Source organism: Salmo trutta, chromosome 33 (assembly GCF_901001165.1).
Source record: "Salmo trutta chromosome 33, fSalTru1.1, whole genome shotgun sequence".
NCBI classification, from domain to species: Eukaryota; Metazoa; Chordata; class Actinopteri; order Salmoniformes; family Salmonidae; genus Salmo; species Salmo trutta.
In genome coordinates, this window is record NC_042989.1 from 15178816 (window position 1) to 15198457 (window position 19642).

General features: G+C 42.3%; 1 pseudogene; it reads left to right on the plus strand.

The window, feature by feature from the left end:
* The window catches only part of LOC115172070 (26S proteasome regulatory subunit 10B-like), a 41577-nt pseudogene extending 26380 nt beyond the window's left edge, over positions 1–15197 (plus strand).
* The last annotated feature ends 4445 nt before the right edge of the window (positions 15198–19642 follow it).

Here is a 19642-nt window from a genome sequence, read left to right on the forward strand (position 1 = left end):
TGCCAACCCCGATGTCTTAGCCGTGTCTGAATCCTGGTTTAGGAAAACCATCAAAAACCCTGAAATCTCCATCGCTAACTATAATATTTTCCGCCAAGATAGAACTGTCAAAGGGGGCGGTGTTGCAATCTACTGCAAAGATAGCCTCTGTATTACTATCCAAGTCTGTACATAAACAATTCGAGCTTCTACTTCAAAAATGTACCTTTGCCGCTTGCTATAGACCTCCCTCTGCCCCCAGCTGTGCCCTCAATACCATATGTGAATTGATTGCCCCCCATCTATCTTCTGAGCTCGTGCTACTAGGTGACCTAAACTGGGACATGCTTAACACCCCGGCCATCCTACAATCTAAGCTTGATGCCCTCAATCTCACACAAATGATCAATGAACCTACCAGGTACAACCCCAAATCTGTAAACACGGGCACCCTCATAGATGTCATCCTAACTAACTCGCCCTCCAAATACACCTCTGCTGTTTTCAATCAAGATCTCAGCAATCACTGCCTCATTGCCTGCATCCGTAATGGGTCTGCGACCAAACGACCACCCCTCATCACTGTCAAACGCTCCCTAAAACACTTTTGCGAGCAGGCCTTTCTAATCGACCTGGCCGGGGTATCCTGGAATGACATTGACCTCATCCTGTCAGTAGATGATGCCTGGCTATTCTTTAAAAGGGCCTTCCTCACCATCTTAAATAAGCATGCCCCACTGCATTAGCATCGAATAGCCCCTGTGATATGCAACTTTTCAGGGAAGTTAGGAACAAATATACACAGGCAGTTAGGAAAGCTAAGGCTAGCTTTTTCAAACAGAAATGTGCATTCTGTAGTACTAACTCAAAAAAGTTCTGGGACACTGTAAAGTCCATGGAGAATAAGAGCACCTCCTCCCAGCTGCCCACTGCTCTGAGGCTAGGAAACACTGTTACCACCGATAAATCCACTATAATTGAGAATTTCAATAAGCATTTCTCTACGGCTGGCCATGCTTTCCACCTGGCTACCCCTACCCCGGTCATCTGCCCGGCACCCTCCACAGTAACCCACCAATGCCCCCACCATTTCTCCTTCACCCAAATCCAGATAGCTGATGTTCTGAAAGAGCTGCAAAATCTGGACCCATACAAATCAGCCGACCCTCTCTTTCTAAAATTACCTGTCGAAATTGTTGCAACCCCTATTACTAGCCTGTTCAACCTCTCTTTTGTATCGTCTGAGATTCCCAAAGATTGGAAAGCTGCTGCGGTCAACCCCCTCTTCAAAGGGGCTGACACTCTGGATCCAAACTGCTACAGACCTATATCTATCCTACCTTGTCTTTCTAAGGTCTTCGAAAGCCAAGTTAACAAACAGATCACCGACCATTTCGAATCCCACCATACCTTATCCGCTATGCAATCTTGTTTCCGAGCTGGTCATGGGTGCACCTCAGCCACGCTCAAGATCCTAAACGACATCATAACCGCCATCGATAAGAGACATTATTGTGCCATATTCATCGACCTGGCCAAGGCTTTCGACTCTGTCAATCCCAACATTCTTAGTGGCAGACTCAACAGCCTTGGTTTTTCAAATGATTGCCTCGCCTGGTTTACCAACTACTTCTCTGATAGAGTTCAGTGTGTCAAATCGGAGGGCCTGTTGTCCGGACCTCTGGCAGTCTCTATGGGTGTGTCACAGGGTTCAATTCTCGGGCCGACTCTCTTCTCTGTATACATCAATGATGTTGCTCTTGCTGCTGGTGATTCTCTGATCCACCTCTACGCAGACGACACCATTCTGTATACTTCTGGCCCCTCTTTGGACACTGTGTTAACTAACCTCCAGACGAGCTTCAATGCCATTCAACTCTCCTTCCGTGGCCTCCAATTGCTCTTAAACGCAAGTAAAACTAAATGCATGCTATTCAATCGATCACTGCTCGCACCTGCTCGCCCGTCCAGCATCACTACTCTGGACGGCTCTGACTTAGAATACGTGGACAACTACAAATACCTGGGTGTCTGGTTAGACTGTAAACTCTCCTTACAGACTCACATGAAGCATCTCCAATCCAAAATGAATTCTAGAATCAGCTTCCTATATCGCAACAAAGCATCCTTCACTCATGCTGCCAAACATACCCTCGTAAAACTGACCATCCTACCAATCCTCGACTTCGGTGATGTCATCTATAAAATAGCCTCCAACACTCTACTCAACAAACTGGATGCAGTCTATCACAGTGCCATCCGTTTTGTCACCAAAGCCCCATACACTACCCACCATTGCGACCTGTACACTGTCGTTGGTTGGCCCTCGCTTCATACTCGTCGCCAAACCCACTGGCTACAGGTTATCTACAAGTCTCTGCTAGGTAAAGCCTCGCCTTATCTCAGCTCACTGGTCACCATAGCAGCACCCACTCGTAGCACACGCTCCAGCAGGTATATCTCACTGGTCATCCCCAAAGCCAATTCCTCCTTTGGTCGTCTTTCCTTCCAGTTCTCTGCTGCCAATGACTGGAACTAACTGCAAAAATCTTTGAAGCTGGAGACTCATATCTCCCTTACTAGCTTTAAGCACCAGCTGTCAGAGCAGCTCACAGATCACTGCACCTGTACATAGCCCATCTGTAAACAGCCCATCTATCTACCTACCTCATCCCCATACTGTATTTATTTATCTTGCTCCTTTGCCCCCAGTATCTCTACTTACACATTCATCTTCTGTACATCTACCATTCCAGTGTTTAATTGCTATATTGTAATTACTTCGCCACCATGGCCTATTTATTGCCTTAACTTACCTCATTTGCACTCACTGCATATAGACTTTTTGTTTTCTTTTGTTCTACTGTATTATTGACTGTATGTTTGGTTTATTCCATGTATAACTCTGTGTTGTATGTGTCGAATTGCTATGCTTTATCTTGGCCAGGTCGCAGTTGCAAATGAGAACTAGCCTACCTGGTTAAATAAAGGTGAAATAATAAATAAATAAAAAACATACTGTAAACATGGCAAAAACATTTCCTCTGATGTCACAACTTTCAATCCCACAATTCTGCGTGGCAGAGCCGTTTTTTTCAAGGCATCGTGGCGGATCCCAGAGACAAGGGACTTCAAGATTACAGAAAGAAATTGCTTGAGCACAAAGAAATTGATGGACGCTTGAAATAATGTATGTATTGTTTCTGTCCATAGCCAGGCTTTTACAGCCACAAGAACTGTCCATGTAGCTTTGTCATCATAATGTAACCTCTTCAGTTACCTAGCTAGCTAGACTAATATAGCTATAGTAGCCTTGAAAATGAGTTCAACACCAGGTTATTTATACTAAACTATCTAGTGTGTAACTGTTCATGTACCTTTTATTTATGCACAATGTTTAGGACGCACCCGAACGAGCAAGCTAGTTTTATAACATTAGTTAGCTAGCCAACTAGCTAGTGTTAGCTGGGTCGCTGACTTGGTCGACCAGATGATGATGCTGACAGCCTGAGTGATTATACACATGTAGTCAGTGTCAATCATTTTATTTGTTTTTGTTTGTCTTTACAGTGCATGAACAACTGAGAGAACAGACAAAACAGTATGAAAAATCAGAAAATGATCTGAAAGCTCTACAAAGTGTTGGACAGGTGACTGCAAGTTTAATCCCAAGTCATCAGAAGCCTTGATATACTGTTTTTTAATTTACAACGGCCTCTCTTGACTCCTCTCTAGATTGTTGGTGAGGTCCTGAAGCAGCTAACAGAGGAGAAATGTAAGTCCTTTGCTGTATATGATGTTGTTTTGTTGAATCTACCGCTAGGCCTACATGGATGAAAAAGTTGAAATGTTCCTACTAGCTTGCATTGACTATATTGGGTGTAACGTGGGGTTTTCTTCTATCCTTTCGTGGAATTCAGTCATTGTCAAAGCAACCAATGGCCCACGAATGTGGTTGGATGCAGACGGCAGGTAGGTCAAAACCCATAGCCACAACAAAATATTTACAAGTAACATTGCAACTTGCATTTCACTTCCCATTTCATATTGATTATGCTTGAGGTGCCAACCTTATATTTTGTCACCCAGCTGGACAAGGCTATGCTCAAACCTGGTACTAGAGTTGCATTGGATATGATCACTCTGACTAACATGAGGTGAGTTGGTGTACTCTCCCAGGTCTATGATGCCTCTTACTATTTCATATGTTTACCAAGCAAAACACCATTGTATTGTGTTAGCCTGCATCCGACTTTCTGCAACAGTCTCCCTATTGAAAGCATTTTTAGTAAAACAAATTATATTTATTCTGCTTATAAGACATCTCCATGACCTATATAATCAGTAAGAACAAAGGCACACTGTGATGACATATCGGTGTGCTGTTCCCCCATGCAGGTACCTTCCCAGAGAGGTGGACCCCCTTGTGTACAACACGTCTCATGAAGACCCTGGCAGCGCCTCCTACTCTGAGATCGGAGGCTTGGCTGAGCAGATCAGAGAGGTCAGTGAGGCATAGACACACACTTTATCCATACAGGACAGAGTTAGCTTTTTCTGGAGGCTTTTTCTCATTTGGGAAAAGTCCGCCATCTCTCCTCCGTGACCCGGAACCCGAGTGGTCGAGGAGAGTGTCAATTCGTTAGTAGGAAAATGGTCCTCACCTCCTCGATAGACTCCTTTTGGCGAGGAAGCACAAGTCCTTCGCGGAAGAGTTTTGAAATCTGATACACTGCCTTTTTAATCGGCTATTGTTTTCTCGAAGGAAAAAAGCATGCAAACATTTAAAAAGGATATGCTACTTATCCTTTTATCTGTCAAATGTTTTGCACAACTAGCTAAATGTTTTTTTTTATCACTTTATACATTTCTTGGGGGATTCCACCCTGTAAACTTAATTTGCCTGATGACGCACAATTGGAGAAGGAGTCTCACTTCATACAAGTGTATTTTTGTCCACATTCCCTCTACTTGCCACCTCTCCTCATTTTAAATGGAGGCCAGAGAGGAGGGAGGATACAGGAGTTGAGCAAATAAAATTGAGAGTGCGGAAGATATTTATGGTCCAATTGTGAGAGGGATGGATGTTGATGCATTTCGCTACACCCACAATAACATATGCTAAACATGTTTGTGACAAATAAAATTTGATTTGAAAATGTTGTTTCAGGTGATTGAGCTGCCTCTTACCAACCCTGAGCTCTTCCTGAGGGTGGGCATCATCCCCCTAAAGGCTCTACTGACCCCCAGGTGAGGAGATCAACTGGCCTGGTTTTCTGATAACACTACATGTTAGCCTGAGGCCTGCTTTCCAGAAGCCAGTATTATGTGCTTTATAATTTACTGTATTTTCTTTTCATGGTTTTCAGGAACTGGAAAGACACTTTTGGCCAGAGCAGTTGCTAGCCAGCTTGATTGCAATTTTCTAAAGGTGGTGTCCAGCTCCATAGTGGACAAGTACATTGGTGAGAGCGCTAGGCTGATCCGAGAGATGTTCAACTATTCCAGGGACCACCAGCCCTGCATCATGTTCATGGATGAGATTGATGCCATCGGTACATGAACTAGAGCTACAGACTATTGTTCAATCCGTTTGTTGATTTCTATAGAGTTCCAGACACACACGAGTCTTTGTCTGTTTAACAGGTGGTCGTCGTTTCTCTGAGGGGACGTCTGCAGACAGAGAAATCCAGAGGACACTGATGGAGGTGAGTCTCTCAACAGAGAACAACCATAAGCTTAACTGCACACAAAGTACTACCGAAGATGGTTTAGTATGAAGATACACTACCATTCAAAAGTTTGGCGTCACTTAGAAATATCCTTGTTTTTTAAAGAAAAGCACATTTTTTGTCCATTAAAAGAACATCAAATTGATCAGAAATACAGTGTAGACATTGTTAATGTTGCTGTAAAAGACAATTGTAGCTGGAAACGGCTGATAAAAAAAAAAACATTTTATTTTTATGGAATATTTACAGAGGCCCTAGAAGGCCAGTATCCAGGAGTCGCCTCTTCACTGTTGACGTTGAGACTGGTGTTTTGGGGGTACTATTTAATGAAGCTGCCAGTTGAGGACTTGTGAGGCGTCTGGTTCTCAAACTAGACACTAATGTACTTGTCCTCTTGCTCAATTGTGCACCGGGGTCTCCCACTCCTCTTATATTCTGGTTAGAGCCAGTTTGCGGTGTACTGTGAAGTGAGTAGTACACAGTGTTGTACGAGATCTTCAGTTTCTTGGCAATTTCTCGCATGCAATAGCCTTCATTTCTCAGAACAAGAATAGACTGACGAGTTTCAGAAGAAAGTTCTTTGTTTCGAGCCATTTTGAGCCTGTAATCGAACCCACAAATGCTGATGCTCCAGATACTCAACTAGTCTAAAGGAGGCCAGTTTTATTGCTTTTTTAATTAGGACAACAGTTTTCAGCTGTGCTAACATAATTGCAAAAGGGTTTTCTAATGATCAATTAGCCTTTTAAAATGATGAACTTGGATTAGCTAACACAACGTGCCATTGGAACACAGGAGTGATGGTTGCTAATAATGGGCCTCTGTACGCCCATGTAGATATTCCATTAAAAATCAGCCGTCTCCAGCTACAATGGTCCTTTACAACAACATTGTCTACACTGTATTTCTGATCAATTTGATGTTATTTTAATGGACAGAAAATGTGCTTTTCTTTCAAAAACAAGGACATTTAAGTGACCCTGTCACGGTTGTCGTCGGGAATGGAGGACCAAAATGCAGCAGGAATGTGGATGCTCATCTTGATATTTATTTGAACCAAGAAAACACCAAAATAACAAAAGAAGAACGAACGATCAACAACACAGTCTTGTAAGGCTCACACTTGCAAAACAAGAAACAATCTCCCACAAACACTTAACCAAACAATTACCCATATATAGGACTCTCAATCAGAGGCAACGAGAAACACCTGCCTCCAATTGAGAGTCCAGCACCCAAACCTAAACATAGAAAACCTAAACTAGACAACATGCAGAAATACAACCTAGAACAACTAACCTAGAACATACACCCTAAACCCAGGAACACATAAATCAAACACCCCTCTAACACACACAAAACCCCCACCATACAAAACAAACATCCCTCTGCCACGTCCTGACCAAAATACTAAACAACTACTCCCTCTGCTGGTCAGGACGTGACAGTACCCCCCCCCCCCCCTAAAGGTGCAGACCCCAGATGCACCTCATAACTAAACAAAAAACCCAAAACAACAACAAAAAAATCCCCCTAAACTAAAGGGAGGGAAGGGAGGGTGGCTGCCGTCACTTGTGCTACACCCCCCCTCCCCAACCCACCTATACAGGTGGTGGTTCAGGCTCCGGCCTACTGTCATCCAGAATGCAGACAGACTTGATCAGTTTCGGTCCGTAGGCAGACTCCCCTCGTTCCGGATCGTAGGCAGACCTCTTCCATTCCACACTGTAGGCAGACTCATTTGAAACACAGTTACTTATATTTAGTTCTGGATCGTCAATAGACTTACTCAGTTCCGGGTTGCTGATAGACTCCCTTGGTTCCGGGTCATAGGCAGACCCCTTCGGTTCCGGGTCGCAGGCAGACCCCCTCGGTCCCGGGTCGCAGGCAGACCCCCTCGGTCCCGGGTCGCAGGCAGACCCCCTCGGTTCCGGACTAGACACTGGTGCCGGATACTCTGGACCGCACACTGGTGCCGGATACTCTGGACCGCACACTGGTGCCGGATACTCTGGACCGCACACTGGTGCCGAACTCTCGAGGCTGGGCTGACGCACTGGAAGCCTGATGCGTGGTGCTGGTACTGGAGGTATCAGCCTGGGGACACGCACCTCAGGGCTAGTGCGGGGAGCGGGAACAGGCCGAGTCGGACTGGGCTGACGCACTGGAAGCCTGATGCGTGGTGCTGGTACTGGAGGTATCAGCCTGGGAACACGCACCTCAGGGCTAGTGCGGGGAGCGGGAACAGGCCGAGTCGGACTGGGTTGCGCACTGGAAGCCTGGTGCTGGTACTGGACGTGCCAGACTGGGGTTTCGCACTTCCGGGTCAGCACGAGAGACAGGAACTGGAAACACCGGGCCATGGAGGCGCACAGGCAGTCTTGATCTCACCTCCTGCACAACCCGTCCTGGCTGGATGGAACTAGTAGCTCTGTACGAGCGGGGTGCTAGCACAGGGCGAACTGGGCTGTGCAGGGGCCTGCTGGTTGCCGTGCGTAGAGCGGGCGTAGGGTAGCCTGGTCCTTGGAGGCGCACCAGTGACCAGACGCGCTGCGCAGGCATCCTCCTACCAGGCTGGATGCCTACTCTAGCACGGCATCTGCGAGGGGCTGGAATAACTCGCACTGGACTGTGCGTGCGTATGGGCGAGATTGTGCGCACTTCAGCAAAACACGGCGCCCTCCACTCCATACGGTCCTCCATATAAACACGGGTAGCTGGCTTATGGCTCATCCTTGGCCCAGCCAAACTACCCGTGTGCCCCCCCCAAAAAAAATTATTGGGGGTGCCTCTCGTGCTTCTCCCTCAGCGCGTACAAGGCCTCGTACCTCCGCCTCTCCGCCTTGGCTGCCTCGATTTCCTCCTTTGGGCGACTATATTCCCCAGCTTGGTGCCAAGGTCCAGCCCTGTCCAGAATTTCCTCCCAGGTCCATTTCTCCCGCCAGTCCATCTCGAAATCCCTTTGCTCCTTACTCTGCTGCTTGGTCCGTTTGTGGTGGGAGATTCTGTCACGGTTGTCGTCCGGAATGGAGGACCAAAATGCAGCAGGAATGTGGATGCTCATCTTGATATTTATTTGAACCAAGGAAACACCAAAAATAACAAAAGAAGAACGAACGATCAACAATACAGTCTTGTAATGCTCACACACGCAAAACAAGAAACAATCTCCCACAAACACTAAACCAAACAATTACCCATATATAGGACTCTCAATGAGAGGCAACGAGAAACACCTGCCTCCAATTGAGAGTCCAGCACCCAAACCTAAACATAGAAAACCTAAACTAGACAACATGCAGAAATACAACCTAGAACAACTAACCTAGAACATACACCCTAAACCCAGGAACACATATATCAAACACCCCTCTCTAACACACACAAAACCCCCACCATACAAAAGAAACATCCCTCTGCCACGTCCTGACCAAAATACTAAACAACTACTCCCTCTGCTGGTCAGGACGTGACAGACCCCAAACTTTTGAACGGTAGTGTATGTAGAAACTGCTTCCCTGATAGAAATCCCAGATCATGCTTGTAGGCGATGTCATGGCAACGTTGGCTAGCTAAGCTCACGCGCAGAAACACATCATCGGCTCTAACGGTCGTCTCGCGCCGGACTGCGCATGTGGAGGCCGTCAAATCAAAGGCACTCCTTTGATGTAAAGTTGTTTTTGACTAAAATGAAAACGTGTCAGTTTGTCACTTTCACGAGGTTGGAGTAAAAACACATTCAGCTACTTAAAGAGTAACTTTCATGAAAAAACATGTTTTTCATCAAAGACCAGATGTCTTAGTTATAGTGAAACTAGTGATTTCTGGTTTTCAATTTCACAGTTTGTTGCAAAGGTAATATTTTAGTAGTAGTAAATCTAGTCTTTTTGCTCCTAGTGGTTCAACTCTATCATTTAAATTGTGGTGTAGAGGAACTCCATTCTGGATGTGCTGGGTGGTACCACCTCAAGGCTCACTATAAAAGCAGGTGACATCGCACCTTATTTGGCAGTGGTCTAGGTAAGTGGAGTGTGCCAATATATTTGGCATGATGCTATGAGGATTAGCCGTTTATATTCATAGCTATATCTATCGTAACAAGAAATAGATGCCAATAGTCATGTCAACGTGTTGTACAGTATTTTTGTTTCCCAACAGCGGACTGATTTGTGGCGCAGTCCGCTGAGAAAGTTTGCTTAGTAGTTCTGTGGTTGTGAGTTCTAATCCCACATGGGGCAGATAGTGTCTTGTATTATCATAATTTTTTTATCCTTTATTTACAATATTCATCCCATGCCCACACACTTCTAATTTTGAAAAGTGAAAGCATACTTGTGAGAGGGGTCACCCTGGCACTAGTGGAAGTTTTATTTTTTTTTAAATACAGTACCCAAGACTGATCTGAGTTTCACCATTTCACCATTGGAAAAAGAGCTACTGTGTAAATACTGCAATGCGCTTTCAATTGAATTGAGCCCCAAATCTTCATTTTTAAGGTGGTGATTGCACTTTTCTTTCCAACACAATACCGCAATAAATGTGAGTCCACAGTTCAAAGATTGTTTTTGCACCTGATGGGAGATTCAAACTTAACACCGCAAGTGGCAATAGATGTCAGGAACTCTGTGCCTTACCAGTGTGAGAACTGTCCGGAGCCATAATTGCTCACAATGCACATACTTTTTTTTATCAGCGCATGCCAGCAGATTTCTGGTAAGTAAGCTTTAATGTGAAAGTGTTGGGATCAGTTACAACTACATTTACCCACCCCAAAATTCCTATTTTTGAGCAATTCCCCCTACCCACAACTTCTTACCTGAATGCATTTTTTTGCTTTTGTTTTAAGGGGTTGTGCCAAGGCTGAAATTGGGGTTGAGAGGTACCCTGTAAGTCATTTGCTCGAATATAGGTTGTGCCTTTTATAGATTGAGAATTTTTTTAGAACCTAGGAAGAATTATTCTCTTCTCTCATTGACTTCTGCTTTGCAATCGTTCCCGGAAGTGTTGGGCTTCTGGGTTAGAAACTATGTGGTACTACTCATATTATTGAGCCTCAAAGTGTTAAAGGCTGAACCTGTTGGTTTTATCAGGCAATTAAGACTGAAGATGCTAACTTTTTTGTCTGTCCTGTCTAGCTGCTGAACCAAATGGATGGCTTTGACACCCTGCACAGAGTGAAGATGATCATGGCTACCAACCGTCCGGACACACTGGACCCTGCCCTTCTAAGGCCAGGGAGACTGGACCGCAAGATCCGTATGTTTCCTCGCGAGACTTTTAACTATCCTCGTTTGAGAAGCATAGATAATCATGTTGCAAAAAACCTTTGGTCCTGGTTCCATTTCAGCACCTAGTCACTTCCCCAAAGGGCCAGGGCAAGTGGCTGAAAAGTAACTAGGACTTGGTAAATGACAAGGAACAGCAGGACTCTTAACTTCTGGCTTTGTCTTTACAGATATCGAGCTGCTCAATGAGCAGGCTCGGATGGACATTCTGAAGATACACTCTGGACCAATCACTAAGCATGGAGAGATGGGTGAGTTTAGGGACTGGAAATGTGCTGTGGATGTGACATTATTTTGTGATGAAATGAAGTTGCATGTTGTGAATTTCATTGTGGGCTGTAACTTGAATTTCTTTGCAGATTACGAGGCCATTGTAAAGTTGTCTGATGGATTTAATGGAGCTGATTTAAGGAACGTGTGCACTGAAGCAGGTTAATAACCTATCCAATACACTCTATAACTGTATATTTTGCATCTTAAAAACAAGCCATTCACTCAGTCTGTTCCTATATTAGGGTTTGCACAAGGTGCTTAAAGTACTTGAATTTGGCACTCTGGAATTCAAGTATTAGAATACCTTGAAAATCTGTCATTTTCTCAAGTTGCTACTTGAAAAGTACTTGAATTAAAATGAGAACAGAGAACTATCAAATATGTTAATATGAAAAATATTAGAAAAATGTACCTGTACTGATTAGGCGCTGCCAAATGTCACATCGATAGCCAGGCAAATGTCGATTCATACTTGCCTGCAGGATATTGATGTTCCTGAATGGGTTTTGCCAGACCTAACCAGGGATGTAGTGGAGGGTGAATGGCGTTTACACCTTCTTTATTTGGGAAATAGTGTTTACTCACCTTTTTGTTAATTATCATTTACCCACTTATTGCGTTCCCAGCGTTGATCACCGCTCTGAAGGCTTCTTGATCTGAGTTTTAATCGTCCCTACCTCTGCGAACGAGGGGAATCCTAAATTATTCATGTATGCTTATGTTCGTCTGCTCCCCCGGATTTGCCTTGTTAGCAGCGCATTCATTCACCACTCTGTCCAGCGGGAAACTCTGCCCACGACATAGGCCGAGAGGTGAAACAAACTACCTCAGCCCAGACCTACAGTGGCAAGTAGGAGAGAGACGTCACTGACAGTGGGAATTATTTTAACAACCCTTGACTTCAACAGACATCCCCCAAACAAACCAACCCCTGACTTAGCGAATGAGTGTACAACTGGTAAATTGTCGCTGATATTTCAGTCAGATGTCTAGCTAGGTAGCTCAAGGGCTCCGGCTATTAGCCAGGTAGCTAACTATAACTACCTGGCTGGAAGGATGAAGTTAGAAGCTAACGTTGAACGGAGCCTGACCGCAGCATGAGCAGTTGACTGAAATTAAGGTAGCTATAATCGAAAGATGGGCTACTATAAGTTCTAACAAAATTATATTTCTTTATTGAGAGTAGTGAGACATACAGTGGTGTGTCAGGCTGTAATGAAGGAGGTAAAGGAGATGCACAGAGAGAGGAAGCATTGACGCAAGCAGGGAGAGAGGTTACGCCTTGATCACACCGACAGCGTCATTGCATTTTGGTACACCAGAAGTACTGTACATTCATTTCCAATGGAACACTGCGTTTGACTTTCAGCGTTGCAGAGGCAGTTGCAGTGCGTTCTGTGTGGTGCATACCTTGGATTTATCGAACGTATGCGTAAACGGCTTGACAGAAATGGTAGCAGAAGGTGAAGGTTGAACTTTTGTTGCACATACATCCAGATGATGCTGCGTACCAATTGTACAATGACTCTGTAGGAGTGATTGAGGTGTTAGTAGTACAGTAGTTCCCAAACTAGGGGGTCCATGACCCATGTGTGGTCCGGGACCCATGTGGGGTCCCCTAAAATGTAAATAGGGTCCTGAGAGTCTTTAATCTTATCAAACACATTCATAACTTCTTTCTCTTCAAATGGGTATAAAATACAAACTTTTAGAATCAACTAAGGTCTTTTACACTGTCAGAATTCATTTTCATGTCTGTGTTGGGACAGCCTGTGGGACCTAACATTTTGTGAATTATAAAGACAATTTTAAATATAAAGACAATATATTATGTACACTGAACAAAAATATAAATGCAACAATTTCAAAGATTTTACTGAGTTACAGTTCATATGAGGAAATCAGTCAACATCGTCAGTCCTGACTTACCACTCGTGTATGTTGTGAAACACGTATTATTGAGTAGAACTTTTTAAGGTAGTAATGAATAGTCCATTTTATTTATTTATTTTTTCATGAGGTTGTGGCGATATACTGCCATCTGTTGGTGACTAGAAACAATTTCATAATATGACCTATTACAAATATATACAGTTGAAGTCAGATGTTTATATACACCTTAGCCAAATACATTTATACTCAGTTTTTCACAATTCCTGACATTTAATCCATGTAAAAATTCCCTGTCTTAGGTCAGTTAGGATCACCACTTTAATTTAAAAATTTGAAATGTCAGAATAATAGTAGAGAGAGAATGATTTATTTCAGCTTTTATTTCTTTCATCACATTCCCAGTGGGTCAGAAGTTTACATACACTCAATTAGTATTTGGTAGCATTGCCTTTAAATTGTTCAACTTGGGTCAAACGTTTCAGGTAGCCTTCCACAAGCTTCCTACAATACGTTGGGTGAATTTTGGCCCGTACCTCCTGACAGAGCTGGTGTAACTGAGTCAGGTTTGTAGGCCTCCTTGCTCGCACACGCTTTTTCAGTTCTGCCCACAGATTTTCTATGGGATTGAAGTCAGGACTTTGTGATGGCCACTCTAATACCTCGACTTTGTAGTCCTTAAGCCATTTTGTCAGAACTTTGGAAGTATGCTTGGGGTCATTGTCCATTTGGAAGACCCATTTACGACCAAGCTTTAACTTCCTGACTGATGTCTTGAGATGTTGCTACAATATATCCACATAATTTTCTTTCCTCATGATGCCATCTATTTTGTGAAGTGCACCAGTCCCTCCTGCAGCAAAGCACCCCCACAACATGATGCTGCCACCCCCGTGCTTCACGGTTGGGATAGTGTTCTTCGGCTTGCAAGCCTCACCCTTTTTCCTCCAAACATAACGATGGTCATTATGGCCAAACAGTTCTATTTTTGTTTCATCAAACCAGAGGACATTTCTCCAAAAGTATGATCTTTGTCCCCATGTGCAGTTGCAAACCGTAGTCTGGCTTTTTTATGGTGGGTTTGGAGCAGTGGCTTCTTCTTTGCTGAGCGACCTTTCGGGTTATGTCGATATAGGACTCTTTTTACTGTGGATATAGATACATTTGTACCTGTTTCCTCCAGCATCTTCACAAGGTCCTTTGCTGTTGTTCTGGAATTGATTTGCACTTTTCGCACAAAAGTACGTTCATCTGTTGGAGACGGAACACGTCTCCTTCCTGAGCGGTATGACGGCTACGTGGTCCCATGGTGTTTATACTTGCGTACTATTGTTTGTACAGATGAACGTGGTACCTTCAGGCGTTTGGAAATTGCTCCCAAGGATGAACCAGACTTGTGGAGGTCTACAATTGTTTTTCTGAGGTCTTGGCTGATTTCTTTTGATTTTCCCATAATGTCAAGCAAAGAGGCACTGAGTTGGAAGGTAGGCCTTGAAATACATCCACAGGTACACCTCCAATTGACTCAAATTATGTCAATTAGCCTATCGGAAGCTTCTAAAGCCATGACATCATTTTCTGGCATTTTTCCGAGCTGTTTAAAGACACAGTCAACTTAGTGTATGTAAACTTCTGACCTACTGGAATTGTGATAGTGAATTATAAATTAATCTGTCTGTAAACAACTGTTGGAAAAATTACTTGTGTCATGCACAAAGTAGATGTCTTAACCCACTTGCCAAAACTATAGTTTGTTAACAAGAAATTTGTGGAGTGGTTGAGAAACGAGTTTTAATGACTCCAACCCAAGTGTATGTAAACTTCCGACTTCAACTGTATTAGTGCTCCAAGAAGTACTTGAAAGTCCTTGAGTTTGACTTGCCACAGTCTGTATGAACCCTGCTATGTGTGTTTCCCAGGTATGTTTGCAATCCGTGCTGGCCATGAGTATGTGACCCAGGAAGATTTCATGAAGGCCGTTCGCAAGGTTGCAGATTCTAAGAAACTTGAATCCAAGCTGGACTACAAGCCTTTATGATAGTACCACCAACCAACCTATTGGGAAATATATGGTAATTTGAGTCTGGAAAGAGTAAAGGAACAGACGACAAAAGCAAACATATTTGTGGTTTTACTGTATTGCAAATGTATATTTCAAAGACATCGTTTTAGACATTTAGCTAATACAGACTTATGTGGTGAAATATATGGTTTGGTTTTTATTTTTGTATTTTGCATCAGAATACATATTTAATTAAACTGTCAACCATCTGATGTCCAATCATATGATTCTCTTAATGCCCATTCAGAGGTTATTGATTAATACACCAGTCAGTGTAAAATATCCTTATGGATTTTTGGAATTCAGAGTCAAAACCACAGATAACATGTACTTTTCATTTTTGCAATTGGCAGTTTCACTAGTCTGATTCAAGAAAAGGTTGAGATTTATGGCTGACTTATGTACCATATTAAAGTTGTCGTCATGACTCCACTAAATGGTGGAGAAGCCAAAATGGAAATTTCTGACTTAAAGGGGCAAATTGCAGTTGCCGCATACATTTTTAGACTTAGAAATGAATCATATGTACCCATTGATTCTTGAAGAATATAACTTATAAATGCCTCATGAGCTTAGTTCAACTGTCATACCCCATCAGAACCCAAGATATAAGCTTGTTTTACTCATGTTTGTAAACAAGGTAAATGTAAACAAACACTATACAGCCTCAACATGGTTACAACTATAATTTTGATATCATGGAAGGTCAGTCCTTGCATCCATAGCTTTGTCTATGAATTTGAGCGGTTACATTTCTGCAGCCCCATCCCTCAGCTTTTTACAGAAATAGCTGCGAGACACTCTTTGTTATTGTTTCAATTGCTGATTGCTGCTTTAAAATTAATCGTTTGACTATGGGTTAACGTGCCTTGTCGTTAACTGTAAATGTCTTTACTGGCAAGCACAAAAATGTTCCTTCTGTCTTTGATATTGAATTTCAGAAAAGATGCTCCTCTAAAACTACTGCTGCAATAAAAATGTCACCCAATCAATATATATGCTGTCCTATTTCTTGATCCCAAGAAGGTGTCGCATGATGGAAAATAATAGCTCCAACATGCTTTCAATCAACTTCTTTTAGGTTATGGAAAACAGAATCTAATGTGGGAACGCCATAAAGAGCTGTTTTGTGCCGCTCCCGGTGAGGCAGCCACAGTGTTTGGTCGCAGTTTGTGTGTTTACTGTTCAAATTACTTTTGGATGTATGTAAATTGTCTTCTGTCTCTAAATGTTGTTTATCACTAGCTGCACCATATCACCAAGTAACATTCTGAGTATGTGTAAAAGTACAGTGCCTTCAGATAGTATTCATACCTCTTCACTTATTACACATTTTGTGTTACAGCCTGAATTCAAAATGGATTAAATATTTTTTTTCTCACCAATCTACATGCAATACCCCATAATGACAAAGTGAAAACATGTTTTTGGAAATGTTTGGTAAATTATTGAAAATGAAATGCTTAAGTATCTCATTTAAATAACTATCCACACCCCTGAGTAAATACTTTGTAGAAGCACCTTTTGCATTGATTACAGCTGTGAGTCTCTAAGAGCTTTGCACACCTGGATTGTGCAACATTTGCCCATTTTTATTATTTTCCAAATTCTTTTGATCATTGCTAGACAACCATTTTTAGGTCTTGCCATAGAGTTTCATGTAGATTTAAGTCAAAACCGTAACTCGGCCACTCAGGAACAATCACTGTCTTCTTGGTAAGCAACTTCAGTGTAGATTTGGCCTTGTGTTTTAGGTTATTGTTCTGCTGAAAGGTGAATTCATCTCCCAGTGTCCGTTGGAAAGCACTGAACCAGGTTTTCCTCTAGGATTTTGCTTGTGCTTGGCTCCGTTACATTTCTTTTTTTATCCTGAAAAACTTACCAGTCCTTAACGATTACAAGCATACCCATAACTTGATGCAGCCACCACTATGCTTGAAAATATGGAGAATGGTATTCAGTAATGTGTTCCTTTAGTGCCCCCTTGTTGCAAACAGGATGCATGTTTTGGAATATTTTTTTTATCCTGTACAGGCTTCGTTCTTTTCACTATGTCAGTTAGATTAGTATTGTGGAGTAACTACAATGTTGCTGATCCATCCTCCATTTTCTATCACAGCCATTAAACTTTGTAACTGTTTTAAAGCCACCATTGGCCTCATGGTTAAATCCTTTCCTTCCTCTCCAACAACTGAGTTAGGAAGGACGCCTGTATCTTTGTAGTGACTGGGTGCATTTATACACCATCCAGTGTAATAATTACTTCACCATGCTCAAAGAGATATTCAATGTCTGCTTTTTTTAAATGTATTTTTACACACCTACCAATAGGTGCCCTTTGCGAGGCATTGGAAATCCTCCCTGGTCTTTGTGGTTGAATCTGTGTTTGAAATTCAGTGCTCGATTTAGGGACCTTACAAATAATTGTATGTGTGGGATACAGAGATGGGGTAGTCATTTAAAAATCATGTTAAACCCTATTGCACACAGAGTGAGTACATGCAACTTATTATGTGACCTGTTTTAAGCACAGTTTTATTCCTGAATATATTTAGGCTTGCCATAAGAAAGGTGTTGTGTACTTGACTCAAGACATTTCAGCCTTTCATTCTGAATGAATTTGTAAACATTTAGAAAAATATAATTCCACTTTGACAATATGGGTTATTGTGTGTAGGCCAGTGAATTACATTCAGGCTGTAACACAACAAAATGTGGAAAAGGCACTACGTGGTGTATAAAGGTCTAAAATCTAGTAGAAGTATTGCCACAAGGTGGTGCTACAATACTAGTTTGAAGCCAGGTCATTTGTATTCTGTTCAGCAGAGGACAGTGAAGTTGTAATAAAATGCGTTATAGACCTCGTCTGCCAAATGGTTGCTGTGTCCCAGAGCTTGAGACAGCATCCTGTATTTGACACTAGGAAGCTCCAGCTTTAACCTTTTTACATGGCCTTGTAAATATTGTATAGGGCTACTTTAGATGTGACCTTCACATTTTCAATATTGTTCTGGATTCTTGCTCTTAACCAGTCACATTTGTATCTCAATGTATTCAGAAAAAGTGCCTTGTAGCTTACTCTGGTATCATCATCCCCTCCTATTATGCAAATATAATTGCAATATTTGGAAATCAAATCAAATCTTTGGACTTGTGTTAGTGAATTAACACTGGATATTCTGACCTGAGTTTCATAACATAAATCATTACATAAAGGATAAATAAGCAGAGAATGGTGTGACTTTTTTGTTTATTCACGTTTAATTTTGGAGCTGGTGGCCCGCTCCCAAATTTTCTGAGCAAAAAATAAGCAAAAAACTAGCAAATCAGCTCCAAGTGATTTTAATTTTGGAAATCTTTTCCAAAGTATTCCCATGCATAACAGAGCGATATATGTGACCGTATACAAATGTAAGCAAGGTTTGAAATGATGTTCTAGTCAAATATATCTGAGCTTCTTGCGGTCAATTTGCAGTCTACAAATGATTTGTAATTATGTTCCAGGCCCCCTGACCATCCGCTCAAGAAAAAATTGTCGATCCAAGTCATATCACCATAGCGACTAGGAATAGCTATGTTTCCATTAACTTGTCCAGTGATTTTATTGTTGTTAACATTTAGAAAGTTTGTATAGAAAATAGATGTGACAATTGCCTGCTATGGTGTCTTTCCATTTAACTATCTTGTGTCGATAAAAACAGATGGAAGTAATGACGTCACACCTGCAAAACCCAGCATGGATGGAATGCAATCGCGGATTGACCATCTGCCAATTCTGGCAAATGCCAGATGGGCTGGACAATTATTATTATTATTTTTTGTGATGAGCGAGCCACCCTCCTCTCCCCCATGTGTTTGAGAGTAAAAATTGTTCTGATAGCATAACGATTCAAAATGCAATTGTGGGAAAAACACTGCTTTGGAAGCTTCGTCCCCTTGTCCTTGTCAAAGAGAGGAGGGTCTCAGCTTTCTGTAGGTATAATACGTATTTCTCAACTCTCAATATTCAGCTGAATAGCAACTATTTTACAGCCATGAGATATGGAGTGGTGTGTGTGAAATGCATACCGGCCATTGCGAGAGCATATGCCTATAGGTCTTGTGTAGTAGGCTTCAACTGCAACGTTATTTTAGGATATTGCATTTACTGTTGTATGAATGCATGACTACTAGCAGTGGGTATTATATTTAGAGTTAGCAATCTAGTTAATGTGTTTTGAGTTTCCATTTTCCCCAAATCAATTAGTCTGATATTAGTTGGTGCACATAAATATGTATGTAATTCATCTCTATTGAACAAAAAAATCTGGAGTCCTATTTGGACAGTAGAATATAGCAACTATAGTCTAATTGTCAACCCAAAATTCATGACAATCACTGGATTAGGTTGCACATCAAAATACTGTATCTTCAATCAGGCA